The sequence below is a fragment of the Penaeus monodon genome, chromosome 12 (assembly GCF_015228065.2).
Source record: "Penaeus monodon isolate SGIC_2016 chromosome 12, NSTDA_Pmon_1, whole genome shotgun sequence".
In the NCBI taxonomy this organism is placed as follows: Eukaryota; Metazoa; Arthropoda; class Malacostraca; order Decapoda; family Penaeidae; genus Penaeus; species Penaeus monodon.
In genome coordinates this window covers 13,515,332-13,527,831 of record NC_051397.1, presented here as the reverse complement: position 1 = coordinate 13,527,831, position 12,500 = coordinate 13,515,332, and the positions used below count along the sequence as shown (strand labels likewise).

Sequence of the window (12,500 nt, the reverse complement as noted above, 5' to 3'; positions counted from 1 at the left end):
CCACCCATCCTCGTGCAACCCCTTCTCGCCCGATCGCCTCTCGAACGCGTTTAATTCCTGTTAGGTCGATTTGGCACAACTGGCAACTCGAGGCAGCAGGAAGTTGTAAGTTGCCAGATTCTCAGTAAAGTAGATTTTATTACGTTCTCTGTTGTTGTTTTTATTTTGTTTTGTTTTTCCGTCTTCATCCTTTTCTTCTTCTTTCCTTTTTGTTTTTGCCTATAATTCACTGATTTTCACTAGAGAACGTGCTCTTAATATCAAGAATTTCCGTGAAATCTAGACACATATATGAGAACGACAGAGGTGTTTTAGACATGTTCGACACCAAAATACACGTACACTTTACAACAATATTAATAATGTATTAATCATAAAAAGATAAATATGGGAAATGTATATGCACGAATCAGCCGCGATGTTAAGTGGAAAATGCAAATGCTGTCTTCGGTCCCGAAAATGCTTCCTTAAGGAATTATTATTGTAAAATAGCCCCAGGAGCCCACTCACTCGTGCGCCATTGTTCTACTTTACCACAGTGTAGATGTGAACACAACAGCTATAAAACGCAATATCAAAGTCACAATGAAACGTAGCAGTGGAAATTCGTGTAAGCTTTATGAGACCTCAGTATTTTTACTACGGGCTTTTAGACTGCGCTCGCTCGTGTTCTTTTGTCGATTTTTTTTTTTTTTTTTTTTTTTTTTTTTTTTTTTTTTTTTTTTTTTTTTTTTTTTTTTTTATCGTCAAGGCCGCGGTAGCCGAATGGTTTGAGCGTCGGACTGTCACGACGGCAATCTGAGTTCAGGGGTTCGAGTCACCGGCCGGCGCGTTGTTCCCTTGGGCAAGGAACTTCACCTCGATTGCCTGCCTAGCCACTGGGTGGCCAAGCCAGCCCAAGTCAGTGCTGGTCCCAAGCCCGGATAAATAGAGAGAATGATTATCTAAAAAGTAACACCGGCACTCTCCGTGGAAAGGAACTGGGGACCCTACCACGTACTCACTCCAAGAGCATCACAACATGAAAACTACAATTAAGTATCATGCTGTGACCACGGCGGCTCAGACATGAACCTACCGTTAAAGGAAGAAGATAGCATGGAAAAGATAGAAAAAATAAATAATTAACAGGCTGATTATAAAACCACACACAGACACACACACACACACACAGACACACACCCCCACACACAGACACACACACACACACACACACACACACACACACACACACACACACACACACACACACACACACACACACACACACACACACACACACACACACACATTCATAATATGTATCTATTTGATTATTGGAAATGATATTTAAAACCTACATTGAAGAATCTTGCCATCCATTGGAACATAACATTCCAAAACACTTTTCTTCTATACCACCCCTTCGCAAACTAACAGTAAGTGCAGTAAAGAGAATGTAAGACTCAACATTTCTCTATTATGCGTCAGTTAACGTCACGACACCACAGTGAAAGGACGTGTATAGTGTCCTCTCGTGCCCTTGGACCGCCTGAAGGGTCTGTGATACTTGAAACAGGAACTCAAGACCTGTATTTGTGTATTGACTAGTGTTGATAATTTTACAAATAAAATTTACAGTGATCAAAGAAAAAACTTAAAATTAAAAGCGAAAGCACCACGCACACTCCGATGTGCGCAGGCCCGTAGGCGCCCGTTTTGAATGTTTATTTTCAAAGGACAGGCACTCAGGGGGCCCCCTCCGCGGTCGGGAATGACCGCAACCACTGATGGGACGCTGCGACAAACCCAAAAAAAAGGAAATGGGGGGAGATCGATGTCCCAGGAGGAGGTTTTGGGTGGGGCCCCAGTGAGGATAAGGGGGAAGAAAAGAGGCAGCTTTTGCTTCGTAGAAGTTATTTGCCCCGGACACTTATGCCGCACTTAAAAGAACGATACAAGTTCGCACCCGGGGGAAAATACGCTGGGTATCTCGGCCCTAAAAAGGGACCCGTACAAAAAACACAGGGGTCAATCAAACTAAAAATAGGAAGAAATGTGTATATTCAGGTGAAAGAACGAAAAAATTTCCCCAAAACAACTGTTGGTCAGGGGGAGAAGTCCTTAAAAAAACCCAAAGTTTTTGGAAAAGGAAAATGCACTACATCATTTTTTCGATGCCCCAAAGGGAAATCGAAACAGAAGAGATACGTTTAAAAAACGAATATATCATGCAACGCATGAAGATCAAGGAATGATGCCCCAAGAGTCATCAAAGTATGAGGGGGATAATTCACAAAAAAAAAAAAAATGGTAGAGGGCATGGCACCCTTGGGTTTTCCGTCTAAAATCCCTGCCCCTTTTCTCTAACTGTAAAAGGGGGGCCAGGGGACACGTGCCTTACGAGACGGCCGCGATGCCGGTACGGGCCTCTTCCACACGGAAGCTCAAAAAGTGCAAAAAAGATTTTGGGGGAAAAAATTATCCCCGGGAAAGTGTGAACGCCGACAGGAGCACAATGCCAATTCCCCATTGTGCCTTACCCCCAAAGGGAAAGGGAAAAAAACAAATAAAAAAAACAGGCAGCCCCCCCCCACAACAGCCCCCAGCCCCGCCGTTGATGAGTGGGGAATTTCCCACACCTCGAAGGTCAACAGTGGTGGCCCTGCAGAGAAGCCGGGCACCGGCCCACAGCCCCAGCACCAACAGGGGTTCCAGCTCCTTTAATTTCAAGTATCAGCCCCAGCTTCAGCACCAGCTGCAGCCCCAAAAACCCCAACACCAATGCGCATCAGCTTGCCCCCGCTTCGCCCGCTGCGTCCCAAACGCTAGGCCATTGCTGCACCACTTCACACAAGTTACAGCTCACCCCTCACTGAGCAGGACAAACAAATAAAAACGGTAAAAATTAAAGGATCTGCTACAGATGCTGTTGGGCAGAGGGAGCAGATGATGCTCATGAGAAAAAGAAAAGGGCCCAACAATCTCACTTTCAGGAAGGATGTTTACGTTCCCCCTCGGTCAACAACGCATCACCGTATGGGCTTGGAAAAGGTCAAGAAAACAATGTCTAAAAGTAATATCTTGAAATGTATTACTGGAACAAAAACATTTTACAGAAAGCAAAAAAACTCTCCCATCCCTTTCACCCCGAAAATTTTGATGTTGTCCCTTCAGGAAGTCAGAATAGGTCTTTTAGAAAAAATTTGCGGATACAAAATTTTATGAAAGCCCAAAATTTTGCAAATCCCTACGGGGGGTTTGGGCTTTTACATAAAAAACTCAATTCCATGAAAGTGTTTGATGACAATCGTGAAAACTGTGTTGAATATTTTGTATTAAAATTTTTTTGAGGGTAATCTATCACCATTATTAATGATACAAACAATATAGGAGGTGGTACCTAAACCTCCGATGTGATAATAGGATACGTCTTATTGTGTGGGTTTTTAATGTCGCCATCCTCTCCTAGGCTCCGAGGGAAGTACCATGCAAAAACGGAAAGGTTATTAGGATATCTCCAAAAACTAGTGACCCCATACACCTATTATGCCTTAAAAAAAAAACTTTTATCGGGGGCGGAACTGGACTATATAGCTCTATACAACAGCACACACTCCCAAACACGCAAAGTACCCTTTAGTTAGTGTCACTGGGGTTTAAGTAAACTTTCCTTTTTACAAAAGGGCCCCCCCCCACCACCCCCTTCTGTACCACCTTGCTACAAATATCATGTAAATTCTTTAAAAAAATTCCCTGGGGGTATGAAGACTTACTCCTACCAGCCGGATCACTTAATGAAACTCTCTGTAAACAATTGGAAAATCTTTACTCAGCTACAACCTAAAACCCTGCCAAGCACATTTTTTACCCCCCCAGGGGAGACGTGCAAAACAACTTAACAGGACCTGAGAAAAAACTTTTAAAGCTCATACGACTAATAAGAAACTACGACCCCTGGGAAAAACCTTTTTGAAAGGATTTTGTTTTTTGTAAAAAGTTTAAATGAGTTGATAACTCGAAAACGGGGGGAAAGATTTTTGCTGGGCAGAATCAATTGACTCCATGACACCCATGAGAAGGGAGAAGGAAAAAGAAAGTTTAAAGGGAAATACATCGTTAACCCCCCCCCACACCAATAGGGACCTCATCTTCCTCAAAAAAGGGTGTGGGGGACTTTTCATGATAGCTCCCATTATCCATAGCGTTTTCCCCTTTAAAATTTCAAGCCATAAAAAACGAAATTATTATCAGTCCACCTCTTAGATGAGCTGATGCCCTTTTAAAAGGGAAGAACCCCCTTGCAGCCTTTAAGACTAGCAAATCATGCACCGGGGGATGACGGAACCCTTGACTCATCCGCTTCTTGCAAAAGGTACAGGGAAAGGGGAAAAATCCTCTTCTTGATCTCTTAAATTTAACCTCACAGCGGCATTTCCCACCCTTGGAAAAAAAGAACCATCATTCCCACCCCCAAAACCCGGACGGGCCCGATGAATATAGACCAATTTCTTTGACGTCCTGCCGTCTAAAACCTGTGAAAGAATCCTCCTTTCTCGTTTCTCCCCCAGATCAAGGACCCGATTTTTCCCCCCTGTCTTTGGCTTTTAAAAGGGAGGGAACCCAAAAAGGGTTTTGACAACCTAAGTGGAAAAATGCAGAATCTTTTTATTTCAAGATTCAAGGGGGATTGACAGAGCCCCCCCCTACAGCAACCTCCATGAACTAACACTCTTTTGGGGGTTAAAGGGAAGCTTCTGCTTGGGGTTTAAAGGGTTATCATCTTTGAGAAGAGCAAAAGTGTGGTACCAAAGGGACCCACATGCTTATGGCGAATTTGAAATAGGCACTCCACAAGGGGGAGTATTGCCCCTACACATTTAATAACTTATGCACTCTCTTGCAAAAAATAAAGAGAGTTGGAAACCTAGCAGTATCACATATATGCTATGACATTTTTCAGGGATTTGATAGGGGGGATAAATTTAATTTTACGGGGGTTTACAAAAGTGTGCTTCCCTCGGACTCATAAACAACCAATCAAAAATAATATATTTCGAGATCTCGTAAAACCTTTCATTCCAAGGTTAGGAGGACAAATATTGCAAGAACTGACACCTATAAATATCTTTGGGGTTTTAATGATGTCCCCACCCCATGTCCGCAGTTCTCGTTTACCAAAGGGTATTTTTCAAAAATCAAGGAACGTTGCCCTTTAGGTTTAAAACCTTGACTACATAAGTAACAGATATATAGGGGCCTCCCCGGGGTCCCCAAAGGGTTATGTAATCTCCCTTGTTGGTCCATGATAGACTATGCAAGCCCAGTTTTAGTAGTTTCCCCCAAGGCCCCAACCACTTGAAGTTTTACAGAACAAGGCCCCTGGAATTATATTGGATGCCCAATGACGCCAAATTCTCGCAGAGGAAAGGCTAGACCCCCCCCTTTTCACAGTGCGTTCCCCAAATTAACAATATTTGGCATCAACCCGCAGATTCACCCCGACCCCAAATCTCCCAAAATTCTCTCAAACGAGATAATTACAGAGTTAGGCATACCCGACCTCGATCTCCAAACTCAACATTCCAAAAATTAGAATGGGAAAAATAAACTGCTCAACTATTTTTTTCTTCAATGTATGGAACAACGAAATATTAAAACCCGAAAAATACTTACTGTCCTTGGCACAGAACTCTGTACATGCTTATTTTATAAACTAACAGGGGCCCCAAATCCATTTCTTCAAAAACGGAAATAAAAGCCCATTTCTTAAAATATAGATGACATCCAACCCCCCCCATTTCACGCCCCACTTGCAACTACTGTATGCCCCTTGTCCTCATGGGCAGCAGGATTGGGGGTACTAAATTCCGATTGTTTTTTAAAAAAGTGTGTGTTTTCCCCAATGGACAAGCACAATGATGCCGAGTCAGTACCAATATCATGCCATAAAAAAGGTAGTGAGAGCAGCGACACCCGGGCCCTCTTACTACAGCCGGGCGTCTTCATAGGCTCACTGTTTAATGCAGAAAAAAGGGAACTAGAAATACCCTTTACGAAATTTCAAACTATCAGAAAAGGGGATCCAAGGGGTCACTATACTGGATACCCTCTATATAGGAATTCATGTGGACAGGGGTGATCGTTTACCCAAATTTGCACTTTCCCCTGAAACCCCATTTTGTAGTGCCCCTATCTTCAACCAAGAAAAAACGTGTTTTTAGTGTTTCGAGTTGTGAGGGCAGGTATGGACCCCCGGAAATGAAAAAAATGGGCATGGGACTTTTGGATTTCGAGAGATTGCTGGGACACGGGTAACAACCCTATAAAACTATCATGGACTGTTTGGAGACAGCAGGGTTTCTTTGACTAGATACGCATGGATATAGTACACTATACAATAGTACAGGGCATTTTTTGGGGGCAAAAACCCCTTTTATCACCAGCAAAATTTGCAAACCCCAAGTCCATAATCTTAACATTACTTTCTGTTGCCAAACTGCATCCTATCGATAAAAAGTACTGTTTTACAGATTAGCACTTGTTTTATTTTATTAACTTATTATAGACATGGTCTTTTCTTTGACTGATTATATATAAAAGGTTTTTACCCGCCAAAAAGATATTTTTTTAGGATAAAACAAGCCATCAGGGAGTATTTAAAAATAATGTTTGACTAATACCCTCTACAGAATAGAAGCACAGCCCTTGGTAGATACTTTTTGGGATCTTTCCCTGCTTTTTTAGGGATGTAACTGTTCTGTAAAAAAATGTTATCAAAAAAAATCTATTATGCTACTTTCCCTTTCCGAGAGAAGACGTAGTGATAACGGGTATAGAACCCTATTATAAAGGCTTTGCAGGATTATGTAAAGGTATAACGGCTCCATCTTTTTCTCTAAGAGTTGACAAACAAGCCCTTTTTAACACACGAGACAATGCAAAAGGGGAATGCGTAGCCGGGTCGCGGGGCGGTCAGCCTCCCCGGGGGGGAGGCGAAACCCACCTTTACCGGTCGGGGCTGATCACGAACCTTTGCGGCGTAGGTCATCCCCGTATAAGTAGTGACCCTTCCATGCGGGAAACGAAGGAGCAGCTGGAGGGAGCATAGGGGAGCGAGGTGGGTCACCCGGGCCGTCTGTACATTGTACATAGTGAAACGAGAAAAAGGTGAAGAACAAACCGCACAGGGGTAGCGGACAGCAGCGAGGGCAATCGGGGGGGGACCATAAAATGGTGTACTTTGCCTTTCGTAGACACTAGCGCGAAAATGTTAGACCAATAGGAATTTAAAAGAGAACAATGAATAGAAGCTGGGGCCCCAAAGGGCTGGTATGCATAAAGTACTGGGGAAAATATTTTTCCCTGTTTTCTACAATTTTGGTATGGCAATAACAAAAGAGGAGCGGCGGATGGTTGCCCCAATTCCCGTCAACAGAGACGGGAAGAATCCTGACGAATCACCACCTGGCCATTCAGGATTCATTGGTTAAGGCAGGAAATTGTCTACATGGATACAAAATCTGGATATTTGCACGGGGACTCAATCCTGCCAGAACATACAGGTGATTTTGGAATAGAGGCGAGTGGTAGGAAGGTAGGCGGATCGGCAGGACCCCTGAAAGTGAGTCAAGGAGTGAAGACCCTTAAATACTATGAGTGTGCGTCATTATAGCGTATTTGTCCGAGGTGAAGATTTTGCAGCCATGCGGAAAAGGGGGTTGGGAGGGAAGGGAGAGGGCGGTCAGAGGGATAGGGGGTGGGGAGGGTGTGAAGGTGAAAAGGGGCCGAAATAGGTGGTGGGTGTTGAGGAGGGAAGTGGGTGAGGATGGCAGAGCGGAAAAGGGAAAGGGAAAAGGAAAGAGACGGCGAAAGGTAGAGGGAATGTGAAGGAAAAAGAGAGAAGAGAAATCCCTCTTGTTTTATGTGATTTGATTTTTTTTATTTATTCTTTATTTATTTATTTTAAATGTGGAAGTTTCATCAGTAACGATAATGATAATAATGACCATGATAATAAATATTATAGCTAAACTGTAATAATAATGATAACAATAATAATAATAATAACAGAGGCAATGAAAAAATCAATGATGATCCAAGAATTCCAAGAAACCAGCCAGTAATTGTGAAGGAAAACATTGCCGTTTCCATACAGTAGAGTTAATCATTATAATATCACGAACTGTATAACAGAATGGAATAATGCAATGCCGCATTGATATAGATATATAACAACCCTTCCTGAGCTGCACTCGAGCCTTTGCCGCGTAATGTAAACCCAGATTGACTAATACTGGTCACTCTGGTCTTACCTGGAGTGGCAAAGGGTCGAGTTCGAGTCTCAGGCAGGGTTGTTATAAATCAAGAACTATGATAATATTTGTAAAAAATATATTATAATAATAATTACATAATAAAAAAGCGAATATAATAAAACTCATCCCATTTACATTTTCTTCCTCATTACCTCCTATTCAGCAGACCTCGCTATGTACATCAACCCCGAAAGAACTGAGCGCGTGCTGTCTCTGGGCCTCTTGTGCATGGTGGCCGCCCTCGTCCTCAAGCTCTTTGGCATCCCGTGGACCTACGCCTTTTTCGGTCTCTGGTCTCTTGCGGTCTTGATTTACTGGAGGGGGGCGCGATCGAAGGTTGGTGGAGGGTCTTTCTTTTCGTTATGACAAGTGTTTCTGAATAGAAAACTTTTTAGAAGACTTGTTGAGTAAGCTTCGTAGTTTTTTTTTTTTATGAAGATTTTTTCCTAAAAGATTTCACTGTGACAAGTGAAGAATAGAGAGAAGGAGAATTATTAAATACACGGCTCACGAAATGTAGTTTTAAGCATGTTGATTTTACATTTTCATTTTCTCTCAGAAGTGTTTTACATCATGTATGCGGAGTTAGATGTGTATGTGCGTGTGTGTTCCAGCGTAAAGTCTTGCATGTCTGTACTCGTATGTGTGTTAGTGAATTAAATGTATACTAGTACATATATGTGTATTTGTGCTTATATATTAGACAAGCATTTTAAGCATGTTTTTACGTTAAAATCGCCATCTCACCCCTCAGGTTTCCACTGTGGGAAAGGCCGTACTGGTGACTGGCTGTGACACTGGGATTGGCCACTCGCTTGCCTTACGCCTCGACCAACTGGTGCGTGCTTTCGCTATAGTTGCTCTATTCCGTATTTATGTTAAGACATAAATCGAGATATGTATTAGAGCTATGGTTAAGTCCATATCTTTATCTATGTGTGCAATATATATATATATATATATATATATATATATATATATATATATATATATATATATATATATGCATATCTCTATCTAAATCTGTTAGGGCAAAGCAGGAACGTTATTTCTGAAACCAAAAGTTCCTGTTCTTCATGTCTTTGGAGTTACGGGAACCAGTTCTGTCTTGGCCACCGCGAACACGATGCCTTGCCATGGCACTCAGAGAACTCCTGCTCAGGGAGTATTGGCAGATTCAGTGCCGATGCATTTACATTCACGCAAGAGGTTAAGAAAGGGCTGAAGTTCAGTGAGTGTGCGTGCGTTAAATGTCAACATTATGGGTACGGGAAATGCACCTGCGCATCTGTGAAATTCTTAGGAATCCCCTTTGGCACGAGCGGCGCTGAGGGGGCAGGGCCGGATCATCCTATCGGTTAGTTTACTGTAGGCTGCAGCCTACAATATACTAGGCTCCTCAAGCTTGAGGGGCCCTGCTAAAAGATTTCCACACACACACACACAAACGCACGCGCGTACACAAACACACACACACATGCGCGCGCGCGCAGAGTACAGTGCATCGCACCAGTGAATTACACTTCTTACATGTTAAATACAGAGAAGATCAGGCAATGAGTGGTCTAAGTCTGATAGCCATAGGTTCTGTACATGTGTACGGTGGAAGAATAATTTTGGTTATAAAGTGAAAGAATAAGTGAAAATTTTTAAAAGATAGTGAGACTTTGTGAGCCGGGAAGTGAGAGCGAAGGAGAGGGAGGCGCGAAGTGACCCGCGAATACTGCATGGTAAGCGTTTTAGCGCATAAGACAACGCTCGTAAAATGTAAATTAATTTGGTTGTGTTTTTTTTATGGGTAAAAACATTCAAACCAGGAAAAGAAGATAATGGAAGCGGGCAGAAGAATGCGGCTCTTGAAGCAAGGTGGACAACCTGGTAGCAGAATGTTGGCAAATACTTTGCAGGAAACGTAAATTTGAAGGCGAATTGGTGGATGATTTGCGCAGGAAACACAGCCGTCAGAAAGAGAATACTGAAAAGATCAACTACATGGGAAAAAATCAAAGAGCTTCAAGGAAAAAGGTGGAAGAAGTAGAAAACCAAGATTGGTATCAGTGGTTAAATCAAGGCAAAGAATCTAAAAGAAAAACAGTGATGACGTAGTCTAAATACCGGAAAAACTTAAGCAGACTGAAAAGCAATTTGGTCAAGCAGCCAGTCCCAAATAATGGCGAGAGTAAAAAAAGATTGACAACTACCATATGCGATGTATCTAAAAATTAAAGGAAACTGGTAAATTAAATGGGAAAAAAAGTTTGAAAAAGCATCAGATCACAAAGGGAAGAAATAAAAAACCACAGCTTGCAGAGGGACGGTAAGAAAAGAATGAATTTAAGTCCACACCTTGGGCAAACGCAAGGAATTATTCAAATTTGACATATATTGGGACCTGAAGAAAAGTTGTAGCAAATGGAATCGAGCGATACAACGAAGGACAAGAAATTTGATTATCAATATGCCTCATGAACCATAAATCCCGAATCCTCGGAGCAGAAAGAATAGCCCACGGGAGTTTGGGATTATTCAAAAAGGGAAAGAAACGCCCTTTAAAGGTGACATTTCATGGATAAGCAACCGGTAACATGTAATAAAGAAAGCTAAAGTTCTGGCCACGCACGAGAATATAAGAAAATATGGGGATAACAGAAAAGATGACACGAGAAGAAATTACTGCAGGAAAAAAAAATGGAAGAGGTAAAGAACAAAAACGCACAAAGGACTGAATGGGGAGACAGTCATTAGCCTTGCAGCCAAAAGGAATACCAAAGGATTATGTAGAAATAGTTTACACAAATATAGATGGTTTATGTTCGAAGTTACTAAAACTAGATGCAATTATTGAAAGTAATAAACCAGATGTAATATACATTACTGAATCCAGACTGAAGCCTTCCGTAGACGGTGTAACATTAGGACTCAGAGACTGCAATATTTGGAGAAAATATAGGGCAAATACCGATGGAGAGGTGGGGGTCGGTAGCAATATTACAAGGAAAGGAATTATTATCAAGGAAATAGAGATTCAGCAAGATTCCATAGTAGAACTAAAGGAGGAAATAGAGATTCAACAAGATTCCAAATGTAGGGGTAGGAAAACAAAAACTACAAAAAGGATGGAAAACTTGCCTAATGCTACACCTTTATACAAGAACGGCGCAAAACCCTCTAAATATATACCAGTTCGTAAAAGCGTAGTTTACAAAATGTAGAAAGGATGATTAGGGAAAAATGGGGATTGAAGTACTTGAAAAACACGAGGATGAGATCCAAATCAACAATTTGGTTTTAGGGAAGGCACGGTCATGGTAGCAAATCTCTCGTTTCTACGATAGAGTTTCTGAAATACCACAAGAAAGAGACGGCTGGGTGGATTGTGTATACTTAGACTTTAAGAAGGCATTTGATAAGGTGTTTCACAAAAGACTATTACGGAAATTAGAACACCTAGGTGGAGTGGAAGGCAAACCCCTCGAATGGATGGAAGGAATTTCTTCGTGAAAGACAGAGTTTTTTTTCTCACAGTTTTTCTTCATTCTACATGGGGTCGCCATGGATCAGGTTCGCAGAGATCTTTTTAGTGGCCGGATGCCCCTTCCTGACGCACTCTACATTGGGGACGAGTAACTAGCAAGAGTACCTCAAGGAATAGGTCTTGGCGCAGGATTATGTTTACTATTTTCATAAATGATTGATGAACAGGTACTCATCTGAATATGTTTGCAGACGACATGAATTTCAAAAAAAAGGATAACAGACGATGTCTCATGCCAATGCCTCCAAAGTGACATCGAGACTTATTAATTTGGAGTTGTAATGGAAAATGAATTTAACACCAATCAGTGCCATGTAATCAATTTCGGAGAAAAATGAAAATCGTCCCACTTCTGCCGCCAAGTTAGGAGAGTAATATTAAATTCCAGCAGACAAAGAAAAAGGACCTTGGAATAATCATAATCAGGAACCTACAACCCAAATGACTCATAAATGACCAAGGTTCATAAAATGCTAGGGCTGGATTGACAAACATGAAGAGGGATTCCGTGTATGTGGACGAACGTATGTAAGACCTAGTCTGAGTAACGATGCAGGGGCATGGAGTCCACAATTATAAAATGATATAGATAACTAGAGAGCGTCCCAAGAGCAGTAGCCACAAGATTAGGCAACTACTCTAAGAGATATGAGCTACGAAGAAAGACT

At 41.9% G+C, this 12,500-nt stretch overlaps 1 pseudogene; it reads left to right on the top strand.

The window, feature by feature from the left end:
- LOC119579630 overlaps positions 1–12,500 on the top strand; it is a 17,160-nt pseudogene that overhangs the window by 294 nt on the left and 4,366 nt on the right.